At 40.9% G+C, this 15,640-nt stretch overlaps 1 long non-coding RNA gene across 1 annotated transcript in view; it reads right to left on the bottom strand.

Annotated features, from left to right (window-relative positions):
• The window catches only part of LOC110206799 (uncharacterized), a 62,079-nt gene that overhangs the window by 13,642 nt on the left and 32,797 nt on the right, over positions 1 to 15,640 (bottom strand). Inside the window, exons 2-3 of the long non-coding RNA XR_002324016.2 lie at positions 15,339 to 15,606; positions 11,472 to 11,554 (exon numbers count right to left, since the gene is read on the bottom strand). This is a non-coding gene — a long non-coding RNA (uncharacterized LOC110206799). The remainder of the gene's footprint in view (positions 1 to 11,471; positions 11,555 to 15,338; positions 15,607 to 15,640) is intronic.

The following is a 15,640-nucleotide window of genomic DNA, read 5'->3' on the forward strand; positions in this document are numbered from 1 at the left end:
TAACATTTGCTAGCTGGTGAGAGAAAGTTAAATGTTACCCTTCCTCCTGAGAGTGATAAAGGAATGTGGATAGTGAAGGAGAGATGAGTTTTTTGTATCCTGTATTCCCCTTCCCCACTAGGCTATAGGCAGTGACTCTATTATTCCCCAAAGGTAGACATTGCAATCTTCTTGGAGATAGTGTGGGCCAAATCCTAGATCAGATATCTATCCATGCCACATGTGGGTCAGCCATATTTATATTAGATAACAACCACATATATTTCACATGAATGACAGACTTTTGGCCAAGAATGGAGTTCATCTAATGTGGACCATGAAGAATATAATTGTCTAGAAATTTGTGGCTCTATGCATGTGACTTTACATGGGAAATGAAGAATAAGAAGGCAAACACTGCTAACATACATACTGAAGCAGAGCAAATTAATCAACATGTGTTAATTATCTCTATACCAAGCACTGTGCTAAACTCCTGAGATACAAAAAGAGCCAAAGACAGTCCTTTTCCTCAAGGAGCTCACAATTCAATGGGGGAAGCAACAAAACAACTATATACTAACAAGGATGCAATTAACAAAGGATTAGAAGATACGATTTTAGTTGGGATTTAAAGGAAGCCAGGGAAGCCAGTAGGTAGAGAGAGAAAGCATTCTGGGTCAGAGGGCTAGTCGGATAAAATGTCCTGAGACGAGGTGAAATGACTTGTTTGTGGAATAGCAAGAGTGAGAGGAGAAGAAATGGAGGCATCTATCGCAGACAGATTTTTCAAATAATTTAGCTACAAAGGGCAGAAGAGATATAGAAAAATAGTGAGTAGGGATGGAAAGATCAAGTGAGGGTTTTTTCAATATAGGGAAGACATGGGCATGCTTGCAAGCAGTAGGGAATGAACCAGTAGACAGAGAGAGATTAAAAATAAGTGAAAGAGTCTAGGTAATGGAGGGGACAATCTGTTGGAATGAGATAGCTTATAGAGAGGTTAGTCCTCGTAAAGAGTAAGGTCACCTCATCATATGAAAGAGGGGCGAAGGAGGAGAGAGTAGCAGAAGGCATATGAGTAATATGAGATGGAGAAGAAAGGAAAAGGGGGAACTCATGATGAATGGCTTCCATTTTTTTTTCTGTAAAATATGAGGTAATGTTCTCAGCTGAGAGAGTAGTGGGAGGAACCAGGGAAAGTTTGAGGAAAGATGAAAAGGTTTGGAACAGCTGCTGTGAAGTGTTGGAATACTGAGTTGAAAGAAGCATTGCCTAGCGGCAGTAAGGACCCAATTGAGGCTGTGTAATGTAAATTTGTGGTGGACCCAGTCAGAATGGTTGTGTGATTTTCTCCACCTTCATTCAGCAGCATGTGTGTGGGAGTGAAAAAAGGTAGATATTGGGAGTAATCCAAAGCTGAGAATGACAGGGCATAACTAGAGGAATGATAGGGGGCCTAGATATTGAAGAGAGGATGATGATGTAGAATTGAACTGGTTCACCAAGCGGTCAAGATGGAGAAAAGAGGAGAGACTGGCTAATGCAGGGGAGAAGGCTTGGGAGAAAAATGAAGGGTCAAGGGACTGGAGGTCACAATGTGGATGAAGAGTAGAGTTTTTGCAAAGGAAGGCAGAAGGAGAGGTGAAGAGCCAATAGATTATGGTCAGATAAAGGGATTTTAGAATTCTTGAGCTCAGATGTGGTACATTTGTGGGTAATGGCAAGATGAAGGGTATGAGTATCTTTGTGTATGGCTGAGGTGGGGTGGAGGAGTAGGACATGGGAAATGAATAGGTTGAGGAGCTGAATGGTTAGGGTATTTGAAGGAGAGTCAATATGTATATTGATGTCCCCTAGGATGAGGACAGGAGTTGGGGAGGAGAGAAAAATTTGTGAGCCATGTACCAAACTCATTGAGGTCTATAAACAATAGCTAGTAATATTTTGATTGGGTGGTAGTTATGAATGAACATCAAAGGAAGAAAAGTTATTGAGTGATGGAAGTAGGAAGAGAACTTAGAATTAGCAATGGGGAGCAAGAACTATTCCAACCCCTACCTCCCCCAGCCAACCTTGACCAGTGAGCTGAGGGGAATGAGTGAAGGTACAGCCAGTACCAGAAAGGGTGGCTAGGGAGGCTCTGTCATTAGGGGTGAGCCAGGTTTTAGTGGGAGAGGAAAAGATTTAGAATGAAGATAAGTTTGTTGCCTGTGAAACAGGGGCATTCCACGGGAATACCACAGGCACAGGAAAGAGTTTGGAAGTGTTTGGTTGAAACTTTGAAGTGGGAGGGATGCAGGGGATGGGAATAAGGAATCAAGTAGTGGGGGTAGAAGATGAGGTTCAGAATCACTGGGATGTGAAGGGTCTGACCAAATATGAGAATGTTCATCACTGAGTGGAGGGGGCCACTTTTCTTCCCAAAGGAAGCTGGAGGTCAGTGCAGGATGAGATGGGAGGCAAATGGGAAGATGAGAGGCCCTGCCTCACCACTCTTCTTCCTTTATCTCTTGGAGATTGGTAGGAAAGGGTGTAGCAGGAGAAATCGAACCTGCACAGCAGGAGAAAGTCCTGCTCCCCACCAACTTCCCCTTCTTTCTCTTCCCTCAAGGACAGAAGCAACAGGAGATGGAAGGTGTGAGGTCAAAAGGAAGATTGCCCCTCTTTGCACCAGACATTCTCCACATCCCAGTTGGGAGATGGGGCTGACAGCAGGAGGTGGAAATTGCCTTATGCTGGCACATATGGAAGTCATTGCCTTGGGGTGGATGAAGAATGTCCAGGCTGGATCCATTGCCACCCTCCCTTGGGGGACACGCTTGGGCCAGCAGGGGATGTGAGGCATAAGGCAGAGGGGAAGACATGTGGTCAGAGGAAGGTTTGGCTTCTCTTCTCATCTGAGGAGGCTGGAGATGAGGCAGCTGAAGGATCATTTTGGCAAAACTGATAAAAGAGTAAATGACAAATATTGGAAGTTTGCACAAAAACAGGCATTGTTTTCTTGATACACCATTGGTAGAACTGTGAATTGGTGCATTCTAGAAAGTAACTTGGAATGAGGCCCAAAGATCTATTAAACTGCCAATACTTTTAACCCAATGACAACACTATTAGACCTATACCCAAAGTGATCAAAGAAAGGAAGAGATCCCGTATGTATAAAAATATTTGTAGCAGCTCTTTTTGTAGTAACAAATAACTGGAAACTTGGATGGTGCACGTCAGCTGGGAAAGGGATGAAATAGTTAGGGTATATGAACGTAATTAAATACTATTGCATTGTAAGAAATCAGGAAAGAGATGGTTTCAGAGAAATCTGGGAAGACATATAAACAGATGCAGAGTCAAGTAAATAGAACAAGGAGAACAATTTATAATTTAAGAACATTGTATCAGCAGCTAGGTGGCACAGTGGATAGACCTTGGGCCTTGGAGTCAGGAGGACTGAGTTCAAATATGGCCTTAGACACTTGATACTTACTAGCTGTGTGACCCTGGGCAAGTCACTTAATCCCGATTGCCTCACCAAAAAGAAAAAAAAAAGGAACATCGTAAAGACAATTTTGAAAGGCTTAAGGACGCTATCAACTAAATGATCAACCAACCATTCCAGAGAACCAATGATGAAGGAAACTCCTCATCTCCTGAGAAAGAGGCAGAATGAGAAATAGTTTTGGACGTAGCCAATGTGAAATTAGTTTTGCTTTACTACCCATATTTGTTATAAGACTTTTGTTTTTCTTTTGGTGGTGGGGAGGGAGAAGCTAGGAAGGAGAAAAATATATGCTTAATTGAAAAATAAATTTAATTTTAAAAAACACAAGGAAGCAAAATTTATCTCTTAAATATCACTGTAACTTGTTAGGATATATATTCTGCTTTGAATATGATAATTGAAAGGTATAACATATGCAAAAGGAATAGATGAGATAAAAGTAGTAATAATAAGTATGTAAAAAAGATATTGTCCTAGGTAGAAATCCAGAAAGAAGAGGTATCCATCAAACATTATAAAGAGCATTTGGATGAAAGAAGGAACAGAAAAGATATTCTGGTGCCAGTATGCACCAGACCAAATGGTTGGAAGTAGGAAATGGATGATGAATTTAGGGAATAGATAGTAAACCTGTCTTTCAAACATATTTTCATAATAAGAAATTTCAATTGTTTTGACATTTTCTCAAGCCCTCTCATCCTTTGTTAATAGGAGACCAAGAAATTCTTGATTTGCTCTGATTATTGTATTTTCCAAAGATCGAGATAGCAATTAGGGAAACTATAATTCTTGGTTTGATTCTGTCCAATAAGGAATAATTGGTTGTTGAATATAAATGGCAATAAACTTGGGATAAAGATGATGTTATCTTATAGTTCATGATTGGAAAAAAAGGAATGTGCATCTTGATCTAACACATACCTTAGAAATGGATAGAGTTCAAAAAGTCAAGAGAAAGTTCCTTGTAGAAGAAGAAAACAAGGAAAGTTAGATTAAGAGGGGTGGGAGAACAAAATTTAGGTAACACATAATCAAGTGATTAGGACAGCTAGATGGCACAATGGATAGAGCAACAGGCCTGGAGACAGGAAGACTCATCTTCCTGAGTTCAAATCCAGCCTCAGATATATGATCCCTGGCAAGTCACTTAACCCTGTTTGCCTCAGTTTCCTCATCTGTAAAATGGGCTGGAGAAGGAAAACCCCAAATGGGGCCACAAAGAATCAGATGTGACTGAAAAATGATTGAATGACAAATCAAATGATTCCAATGAGAAAGAGAAAGAATTATCTAAATATGTCAATGCATTTTTTTTTAAAATTGCACATACAGAAGATGGAAACAAGTGCAGGTAACTTAGGATGAATACAAAAGCCTAGAATGAGCTAAAGCTGGAGTTAACATCTTTTGGGATGAAGACAAGCATCAAAGAAGGGTTTGGATCTCTGTGGGGGGTGGATGAGATCATGGTAATAGAGAACAGAGAGAGAGAGCAGAACTACAAAACACCAATTTTGCTTCTGAGTTCTGTACCATGAAGTCCTACTCCCCCCCCCCCCAAAAAAAAATCTACCCTCCAAAAGTCATTTTATGATTTCTTCTTTATCATGCTATGGAAGTAACCCTGAGGTTTTGAAGGTTATACAGATGTTATACGTTTTGAAGATCATACATTCACCGGCAGGTTCTCCTCTACTGGAAACATTTCTAGCATCATCCCATTAACAGATGGTGTCTGTTTTCTGAACACCAGTCTGGCATAGTAGAGAAAGATTCACTATTAGTAGGATGGCCATCTGCTGATAAATTATTTGGCCACAACAACCTTTGAAATGAATTTTAAGATACAAAATCGTCCTTGGTCTTATGTAACTCCCTCCTGATTTTTCAGTGACCGTGACAGAATGACGCAAAAGGAAGCAAAGGGGTGCTAAGAGTCAAATAGTTGTTAGACTATCTACAAGCATTAATGTAGATATTGGCAAGCTAAATGTGATATCCTTGTCCAGTTGCCAATAAATGGTATGCAACTGTGGGGAGATAAATCATCTTCATTTTCATATTCTTGCTATAAGTGAAACCTAGAAACAAAAGGAAGTTGAGGTAAAATGGAAAGATCTCTGACAGGTTTTACTGGAGAAACAAATAAAGGAGTGGTTGAGTTGCTTTTATCATGCATCCAAAGATAACAAGAAATGCCATTGCATGGGATATTTGGTTATCTCATATGGCAAAGCTCATGACAAGTACTTGCAAAAAGATGACCATGAAAATAAATGCACTTTATGTATCAATATCTATTATACAGAATGAGGATTCCAGCAAGGATTTGACAGGACCTTTCAAACAAAATAAACAAATACTTTCATACTTAACTTTAGTGCAAAGAGGTTGGGGGCATAGGTGAAAATGGTGAAAAATGTAATGGAAAATATTGTACAGTAATAAGAAATGAAAGGTCTCAAAGACTTTATAGACTATATAGAAATATATATTATGAATGCTTTTTTTTGAGATTCAGGAGGTTCATAAATTTAGAGCTTAAAGGGATCTTAGAGACCATAGAGTCCAACTTTCCACCATTTTATAGATGAGGCTCATAGAGATTAAATGGTTTACCTATTGAAAAGTGTGGAGATTATAAGATCTCACTGTGCTTATTTGTTGAATATAGATCAACCATTCAATCCTCAAGGAGTTATTAAGTGCCTGCTATAGAGCAGGTCTATCAGTATCTCGGACAGACACTGGTGAACAAAAGGAGGACAGTGGATTGGATTCCCTTTAGGAGATTATATAATTCTTTTGATGACTTTCAGTGTCCCTCTGAAACTATGGCCATTCTTAATGTTTTTCTTGTGATGCTATATGGTCTTGAGTCATAGAACATCATAGTCTCCAAAAGATTAATGATGGGAATCACCCAAAGGGCAATGGAGAGGCTTACTGTGGGTATGAGCAGGGGGTAACACATCATAAACAATGACTTTCACAAGCAAATTGGTATAAAAGATGCTAGCAGAGTGATGTACGACCAGAAAAGCAAGATGTAGTGGGGCAAGAAATAGCCACTTAGATAGTTGTAGGCTCTGTTGGTATCCAGATAATGTAAAGAAAACAAGAGAAAGCCCCCCCCCCAAATGTGGATGAATTCTTTAATAAGCATTTATTAAGTGCCTATTTTATGCCAGGCCACTATTTGTTTGTCTACTAGGGAGAAGGAGAAGGAAAAGAAGGAGAAAGTGGAGAAGAAGAAGAAGAAGAAGAAGAAGAGAAGAAGAAGAAGAAGAAGAAGAAGAAGAAGAAGAAGGAGGAGGAGGAGGAGGAGGAGGAGGAGGAGGAGGAGGAAGAGAAGGAGAAAGAGAACTCTGAAATCTAAGCCTTGTGATGCTGCTTTTCTCTCAGAGGGCATTTTCAGAGTAGACCTTCTCTCCATGTATTCTCCATCTTTAACGTCACAGCTAGGAAGGGATGGGAAAGAAAATTTCTTCCCATGGAATTTCCTTTAGACTTCTGAGTATTATTCTCTACACGCCTCCCCCCTCCAAACCCACAAAACAAAGAGCAGATCCAGATTCTCAGTGGGTTATGTGTCCCTTATGCATTTGAGGCCTGAAAGAGTCCACTGACCAAGGGTTTTCAATTGATTCAGCTAATTAGCCTGAATGAGGTCAAGGGTATTCTAGGTTCAGAAAAACATCAAGCTGTTTTCCGATCATTTTCAATTCAGAAGAATCCAAAACACATTTTCGCATTAAGTTCTAAACCCATGCAGATTCCAAAAGAAATTAAATGCATGTGTTTCTGATTCATTCACACTTAACTCATCAAAGTGCTATTTGATATCCAAGAAGCCTTCCGAGCCTCCATGAAAAGTTATTGAAAGTATGTTTTTCTTTGAACCCAGAAGTCACATTTTCCCAAGAATAAGAATAAATGAAGAACCAATTGAGTTTGAATAGATTTGAAACACTGCCAAAGCTCCCCTTTTCTCAGCTCTAATTGTCCTCAAGAAAGCCCAATTGCTGTAGGTCTGCTTTCATTAACCTTTTCTGTCTTCCCATAGACTTTTTTTTCCTTTGAGTAATTAGGTTAGAGAAGATGGCAGGTGGGATGAGAGTTTTAAACAAATATTTGGAAGATATTGTGTGTGGTGACCTTTGGCCTAATCATTGACCTCTTTCTGTGATGACACTCTCAGTCACACATCTTGAGAGTCAGTACAATGGGAAGAACATTAGCTTTGGAGTCAGAGATTCCAGACACTGGGCTAAGATTCCACCTTGATAATTAATACCTGTGTGACTTCAGGCAAGTCTATTAGCCTCTCTGAGACTTCAACTAGATGACTGCTGAGATCCCTTCTATCACAAAATCTGAGATCCCAGGACTCTTGGAGGGCTGACTAGGCTGCCGCAAGGTGGTATTATTGATTGGTGCCCAAAGACTCAGTCTGTGCCCAAATCCCCATGAGACATCCCTGTCTTGGGCTAAGACACTATATCTATTGTTCTGATGCCCCAGCCCGATCTAGTAAGTAGCCTTGGGACACAGAAGGGGTTTTTATTACAAGTGTGTGTATAGGTCTTTTATTACAAGTGTGTTTAACTCACACAAGCAAAAACATTGAGCCTAACTTGTGTTACCTAGAACCTAAGGAAAGGGGTGAGAGGCCAAGGGAAGGGGGTATTCAGGCAAAGGTTAGCACTTGATCTCACATGCCAGATGGGGAAAGATACAAGTAGGTTTCAGGAATGAGTTTAAAACTTAATGAGAAATGTGCCTTGCATCCTTCTGAGCTATAAGTGGTTGAAAAGCAGCATGAAGCTTTATTGAACCTAGAAGAATCAGAAAGCAACCAGGTGCTACCATTCTGAAGGCTGGAGGAGGAGGAGAAGGAGGAAGGCGATTTAGAGATGGTCTTTAGAGAGGCCACTTGGCAGAAGTTTCACCAAACTTTCAGTCCTATTTGTTAGGTGGGATATCTGAGTCCTGTGTCTTTTTCACCAAAGCAGCTCAAATGACATGGCTAAGAGCCATGGATTTTGCAGAGATTAGAACCCAGTCCTAACTCCCTTTTCACCTCAGGTGTCTCAGGTGGGAAGACTATCTGGGGCTAACAGATGTCTGATTTCACCGACCTATTCTCTGACTTCATGAACAGAAAACAGCATCTAATAAATAGCCAGTGAAAATAACCCATAGAAGTATCTACCTATGAATGTGCCTTGCAAGATGTTGCTGTTCAGTCCTTTCAGTTGTGTCTGACTCTTCATGACTCCATGCGGGCTTTTCTTGGCAAAGAGACTAGAATGGTTTGTCATTTCCTTCTCCAACTCATTTTATAGATAAGGAACCAAGGCAAACAAGGTTAAGTGATTTGCCCAGGGTCACACAACTAGTAAGTGTCTGAGGCTGGATTTGAACCCAGATCTTCCTGACTCCAGGCCCAGCACTCTATCAAGTTTGCCACACAGTGGCAAATAGCTCAAAGATGTAAGCACCTTACCCCATTTTGGCATGAGATCCTTTAGGGATCCCTCATTTGGGTATCAATAAAAACAGGTAAGGGAAGAGGTGGCCTTCATGGGATCATTGTAGGATTCAGCTTGAGAAGAAAGAAAGGAAGGAAGGAAAGAGAAATAAAAATGAAAGAAAGAGAAAGACATGGGGCAGCTAGATGGTGCAGTGGATAGAGCATCAGCCCTGGATTCAGAAGAACCTGAGTTCAAATCTGGCCTCAGATACATAACACTTGACAGCTATGTGACCCTGGGCAAGTCACTTAAACCTACTGCCTAACCTAAAAAAAAAAAAGACAGCTCAAATACTGCTTTCTGCTGGAAGCCTTTCTGGGCCCCTCTCTACAAGATTATCTCTCCTTATCTCTATATAGTATGTATAATATATTATGTACATAACATATTATATATCACATATCACATATATATTATATTTAACAAGTCACATATATTATATGATATATAAATACATATAATAAATTTATCTCCCATTTACCCTCTATATAAAATTATATGCACAAATGTTTGTATGCTCTTTTCTTCGATAGAAGATGTACTCTATGAGGGCAAGGACTATTTTTTGCCTTTCTTTGTATTACCAGTGCTTAGCACAATGCCTGGCACATAGTAAGCACTTAATGGGGAAGGGAATAAGCATTTATATAGCACCTACTGTATAGCAGGCATTTAGCTAAGCACCTTTACAAATATGATCCTATTTGATCCTCACAACAATCCTGAGAGGTGAGTGCTACTATGATCCCCATTTTATAACTCAGGAAACTGAGACAGACGGAGGTTAAGTGACTTGTCCAGAGTTACACAGCTTGTAAATGTTCTAAGGCCAGCTTTAAGCACAAGACTTCCTGATCCCATGCTCACCATGCTTCCCGGCTGCCCAGGTGTGTTTATTGAATGTCTGCCTACCTGACTGGCAGAGAAGTGAAGTGATTTGCCCAAGGTCAGAAAGCTAGTTGGTGGCAAAGCCAGGACTAGAGGCCCAGTTTCTTTATTCCTCATTTTACAGATCTGGAAACTGAGGCCCAAATAGTTTAGCTGACTTAGTCAAAGGCATTCAGGGAAGAAGCAGCACAGCCAGAATTCACTCTTTCAAATCTGTCTTCTCTTTCCTCAGTCTACCTTCTGTTGCCATTGAAATTAAACTTCATTTATTTGACAATTTTGCTTCAAGCCAGCTCTTTCTAGGTTATCTGGAATGATATAATTGTTCTAATTTGTTTTTGCTGTTGACAGATAATAACTGTATTACCCCCTTGTTATATGCACCAATGACCAGCAGTACAGGTGAAAGGTTTTTTCTTAGCTGTCCATTCCTCCAGCCTCCTGCATTTCCACATGGCTCATTTCAGCAGCAGGGGAGAGGAGAGAGGAAGAGAGGGTGAGGGAGAGGAAAAGGGAGACAGAGAGGCAAAAGGAGAGGGACAAGGAGACAGAGACAGAGAGACAGAGAGACAAAAACACAGAGATACACAGAGAGATGGAGAAAAAGAGACAGAGTGACAGAGATGGAGAGAAAGAGAAAAGAGAGAGAGATCAGAGAGAAAGAGACAGAAAGAAAGACACGGAGGTGAGGGGGGAGGAGACAGGAGGCAGGGAGGTGGACACACACACACACACACACACACACACACACACACACACACACACACACACACGGCGGGACGTGGGGGAGACGTCTTCATTTGTCTAACAGAAATGGAAAGACATGACCAGAAGGAGCAGATTCCATCAGGGTGGAAATAATAGACAAGACAGAGTGGGAGCCATAAACCCTTGACTGAAATGGCATTAGAGAAAGCTGAGTTACTTTGAAAAGCAAAAGATCTTTTCAATTGCTTTTCCACTGATTGTAAAACCAAGGAGACAACGAATTTACAGTTAGCAGAGGACGCTGGGGATGCTGACTGCCTTCCAGCAGTGCATCAGCTGAGATCTACTGTGTACGTCAGCCTCATTCCCAAACTGCTCCCATATTCGTCTGAACAAGCTCTGTTAATATTACTTACCATGGGCATGTGGTAAGGGGGAGGGGACAGGAGTTGCCAATACTACAAATACACATCACCTGTGCCCACTGTCTAAATTCAGTGGACAGACAAGACACAATAATGTAGTAAGTATAGGAAAGTACTATCTCAAGAGAGACGAGATGTTAAAACTACCCTAACTGGGAAGGTGGAAACAATAATTGATATTGATGTGATGCTTATAGTTACGAGGTATTTGTGGGGTGTGTGTGTGTGTGTGTGTGTGTGTGTTGGAGGGGAGTTGGGGGGTTGATGGGTAGTGATAGTGATTAAGAAAGACAAGATCACGTTTAGAAGTGAGAAAATTTTAAAAATATAAAATATTGAGCAGAGGAAAGGTCAGCAGATGTCAGACAAATGGGCTGTCTTGATACTATTGTGTAAAAGTTGATAAGACAATTTCGTAGAAAACATAAAATATACCTGATGGAACTTCTACGATCCGTGGTCAGTCCTCTCTTTCTGTTCTTAGTCGTTCTGTTCATCCTGTCAGTTGATTAAGTTCACTTAAAAAACAAACAACACAACCAAAATACGTGTCACTGGATCTGTCCTGTGAGGTTTGGCTGAGCAGGTATAACTCATTTATAGATAAAGATACCATGAGTTAAGTGACCTTCCCAAGATCATGTAGCTAGTAAGTGGCAGAGAGCCTAATTCCACTTAGTCCAAGTTCAGGGCTCTGCTGTGACATCAAATTTCTTTCTTAAACCAACCAATAATCCAATTTGGTCTAATAAGTAAAAACCAGCAAATTAAAGAATGTACAACAGGTCACTGTGGACCACTTTCTATCATCATGTTTTCCTTATTTATTTAGTGAGGGGTTAAAAGGTAGTACTAATGAGGACCAGGCTGTAGATTCAAACCACACACAGGCCAGTTAGCTTAGTTACATTTAGAGGCTGTAGATCATATTCCTAGCTTTGGCCAACCAGCAGGAGAGAGTATCGGAATCCTAAACAGCAATTCTTTCAGCTGGGGCAAAAACAGGGCGGGGGGGGGGGCAGGGACAGCTTGGCAATGGCAAATGTAAAGAACAGTCCAGCCCCAGATGGCCATGCTAGGAGAAGAGACAGCTAATCAGGTAGAAAATCTGGCCCTCACTCCCCCTACCAGGCAGCTAGATGGCACAGTGGAAAGAGCATGGGGCTTGGAATCAGCCTCAGACACTTAGTAGATGTGTGACCCTGGGCAAGTCACTTAACCTTGTTTGCCTCATTTTCTCATCTGTAAAATACCCCAAACTGAGTCTCTGAGAGTCAGAAATGACTGAATAACAAAGTTCCTCCTACTCCATGGTTTGGAGGGAAAGTCAGCCCCAAAGGAGGGTCAACCCATACCTGAAAAAAAAAATCTCTATGACACACTAGACAACGAGTCTTTCAGCCATTTTCCCTGTGTTTCCACTTTCCAACTCATCTCTGTTTCCCCTGTTTGATGTGATGCTATCTATTCCTCTTTCCCTACTTGCCTTCTCTGCTATTTCTTTTAGGATGATTGATTATGGAGGGTGAGGAGGTGGGGGATGGGGTGGAGTAGGAGGCAGCAAAATATGGGCAGATATTAGGGATTTTCTTTTTCAAATCGCTAAGGCAGTTATTCAATAAGCATTTATTAAGCAGCTAATGTATATCAGGCACTACTCCAGGGATACAAAGAAAGACAAAAGACAGTCCTTGCCCTAGAGGAACTTACAATCTAAGAGGTGAGATAACATGCAGACAACCATGTACAAACAAGCTATATTCAGGATAAATAGGGGGTAATAAACATGGGGAAGGTATTAGACTTAAGAGGAACTGGGAAAAGCTAGGGAAGCCAGGAGGTAGAGATGAGGAGGGGGAACATTCTAGGAATGAGGGACAACCAGTAAAAATGCCTGGAGCCAAGAGATAAGGGAGCATCAAGGAGGCCAATGTTATTGGATTGAAGAGAATGTGGGAGGAGAGTGTGTGTAAGGGATAAGAAGACTAGAAAAATGGGAGTGGAGGTGGCAGGTTAAGAAAGGCTTAAAATACTTTCTGTTTGATACCGTAGGTGGTAGAGTCACTGGAGTTTACCGTGTGTGTGTGTGTGTGTGTGTGTGTGTGTGTGTGTGTGTGTGTGCGCGTGTGTGTGTGATATTGAGAACTGTGCTTCAGGAAAGTCACATTGGCAGCTGAGTGGATGGACTAGAATGGAGAGGGATCTGAGACTGGTAGACTTGCTAGGCTTGAGGTGATAAGGGCATGCACGAAATCAATGGCAGTGTCCGAGGACAGAAGGGAGCATATTTATAAGATGTCACAGTGATGAAATTGACAGGCCTTGGCAACAGATTGGATATGGAAGTTGAGAGTGAGGTGTCAAGGATGACATCTGGATTGTAAGCCTGAGGGACTGGGAAGATGGTGGTGGCCTCAATAGTAATAAGGAAGTTTGGAAAATGGAGGGAGGGTTGGGGAAAAAATAATGAGTTCAGTGGTTGACCTGTTGAGTTTAAGATATCTCCAGGTCATCCAGTTTGAGATGCCTAATAGGTAATTGGAGATGCAAAGCAGGAGATAAGTACTAGATAAGGTGATCCAGGGTCATCAGCATAGAAAAGGTATTTGAATCCATGGGAGCTGAAGAGATCAACAAATGAAATAGTATGGAGGACTAGGACAGAACCCTGTGGGACAGTCAGTTAGGCATGACCTGGATGAAGATCTAGTAAAAGACATTGGAGTGGTCAGATAGAAAGAGAACCAGGAAAGGGTGGTGCCCTAAAAATCTAAGGAAAAGAGAATATCCAGGAGAAGAAGGTGATTGACAGTATCAAGCCTATAGAGAGGTCAAGAATAATGAGGATGGAGAAAAGGTCAATAGATTTGGCAATTAAGAGGTCACTGGTAACTTTGGAAAGAGAAGTTTCAGTTGAATGATGAGATCAGAAGCCAGAGAACAGAGAGATAATAAGAAAGTGAGAGGAGAGGGGGGTAGAGGCATTTGTTATAAATGGCCTTCTCAAAGAGCTTGCCACAAAAGAGAGGAAAGATATAGGATGATAGTTATTAAAGAATAATGTGAAGGACTTTTTTTTTTTACTTAGGAAAGACATGGGCACATTTATGGGTAGTGAGGAAGCAACCAGTGGACAGGAAGAAACTGAAGATAAGAGAGAGTAGGAATGATATAGGACATTCTGCTGGAGGAGGCAGAATGGAATGGTAATGCTTGTGGAGGTAGAGGGGTTTGCCTTGGTGAGAAGGGCCACCTCTTCATGGGAGACAAAGGTGACTGAAGAGACAGTAGAAGAATGCATATGAGTGATATGAAATAGGCAGATGGGAGAAGAGGGAGCTCTTGGGGAATGGTCTAATGTTTTTTAGTAAAATATGAGGCAAAGTTCTCAGCTACAGATGAAGGAGGAGAGCTGTGGGAGGTTTGAGGAGGGATGAAGAGGTCTGGAAGAGCCATTGTAATGAGTGGGAGAATAAGTTAATTGGAGAGACATAGAAGGATTGCCTTGCTGCAGTGAGAGCCAAGTTAAGGTTATGTATTATAAATTTGTAGTGGACACAGTCAGAATGGTTGCATTATTTTCTTGACCTTCTAGTTTATCAGTTAAGACTGATTATGGAGGGTGAGAAGGTAGGGGGGCAGGGTGAGGAAGGAGTCAATAAGATTAGAGAAGATACTAGGTCCCTTCTTTTTCAAATCCATACAGGTTGTCTTTGTTGAACACCATGTAAAATTCAAAATGTTAACGCAGGCCCCCAGTTTCTCTTTTTGCTGATGCCTATGCTTTTCAACTATATTTATAGGCATCTCTGCTATAATGAGACATGTGTGTTCTCCCCAAAAAAGCAAAATCACCCAATAAAAATCACAGAAATAAAGATAAAAAAAATTAGAAAATAAATTTTTGAAATTTAAAAAATAAAATAAAAATCGTAGAGCTTATGGGGAGAAATGGAGTTAGGGTCACAATGCTTGTAAACTTTGTCAGTGACACATTGAAAAAAAAAGAGAGATAGGAATCCACTAAAAAATAGTAGCACCATTTCATATGTGTTAAGTGGTTAAGAAATATAGAAATACTACAACAAATAACGGCCTTATCTTTGGTGTTGGCCCTTGCTGAGCCTAAGCTCCAGACTTCATAAGCAAATTAGGCAGGCCCAACTCAGGATGTCAGGCTGAAAGGCCACAGTGGAAGAGAGTGGGAGTGGGGCTAGGGTCAGTGAGGGTGGTATGGACCAGCTCTTCTCTGATCATAGGTCCTACTGGACCAGAAGATTTATAATAAATATGCTACTTTACCTTGACAAAGACCGGAAGTAAGCTTATAGAAGTAGGCATCAGAAGTGCTACATCTTGTGATTTGTTGTGAAGTGGTGCTGTTTTCTGCTTTCTTGCTGTTTCTTACAGAAGAAATTGTGCAAAGGCAGACTTGAAACTTGAGTCATGCTCAGAATATTCCTCAATACGTCAATGGTGTTGGAACAAAGTCACATTTCCAAAACATGAGTTACAGCAGAACTGAGTGTATTTGAAATTGGGCTGCACTATAAGTCAATCTTATTACGTACTGGAAAAGAAAAGCAAGTGGAACATCAGAGACA

This window comes from Phascolarctos cinereus, unplaced genomic scaffold (genome assembly GCF_003287225.1).
Source record: "Phascolarctos cinereus isolate Bilbo 61053 unplaced genomic scaffold, phaCin_HiC Scaffold_5;HRSCAF=322, whole genome shotgun sequence".
Taxonomy (NCBI): domain Eukaryota; kingdom Metazoa; phylum Chordata; class Mammalia; order Diprotodontia; family Phascolarctidae; genus Phascolarctos; species Phascolarctos cinereus.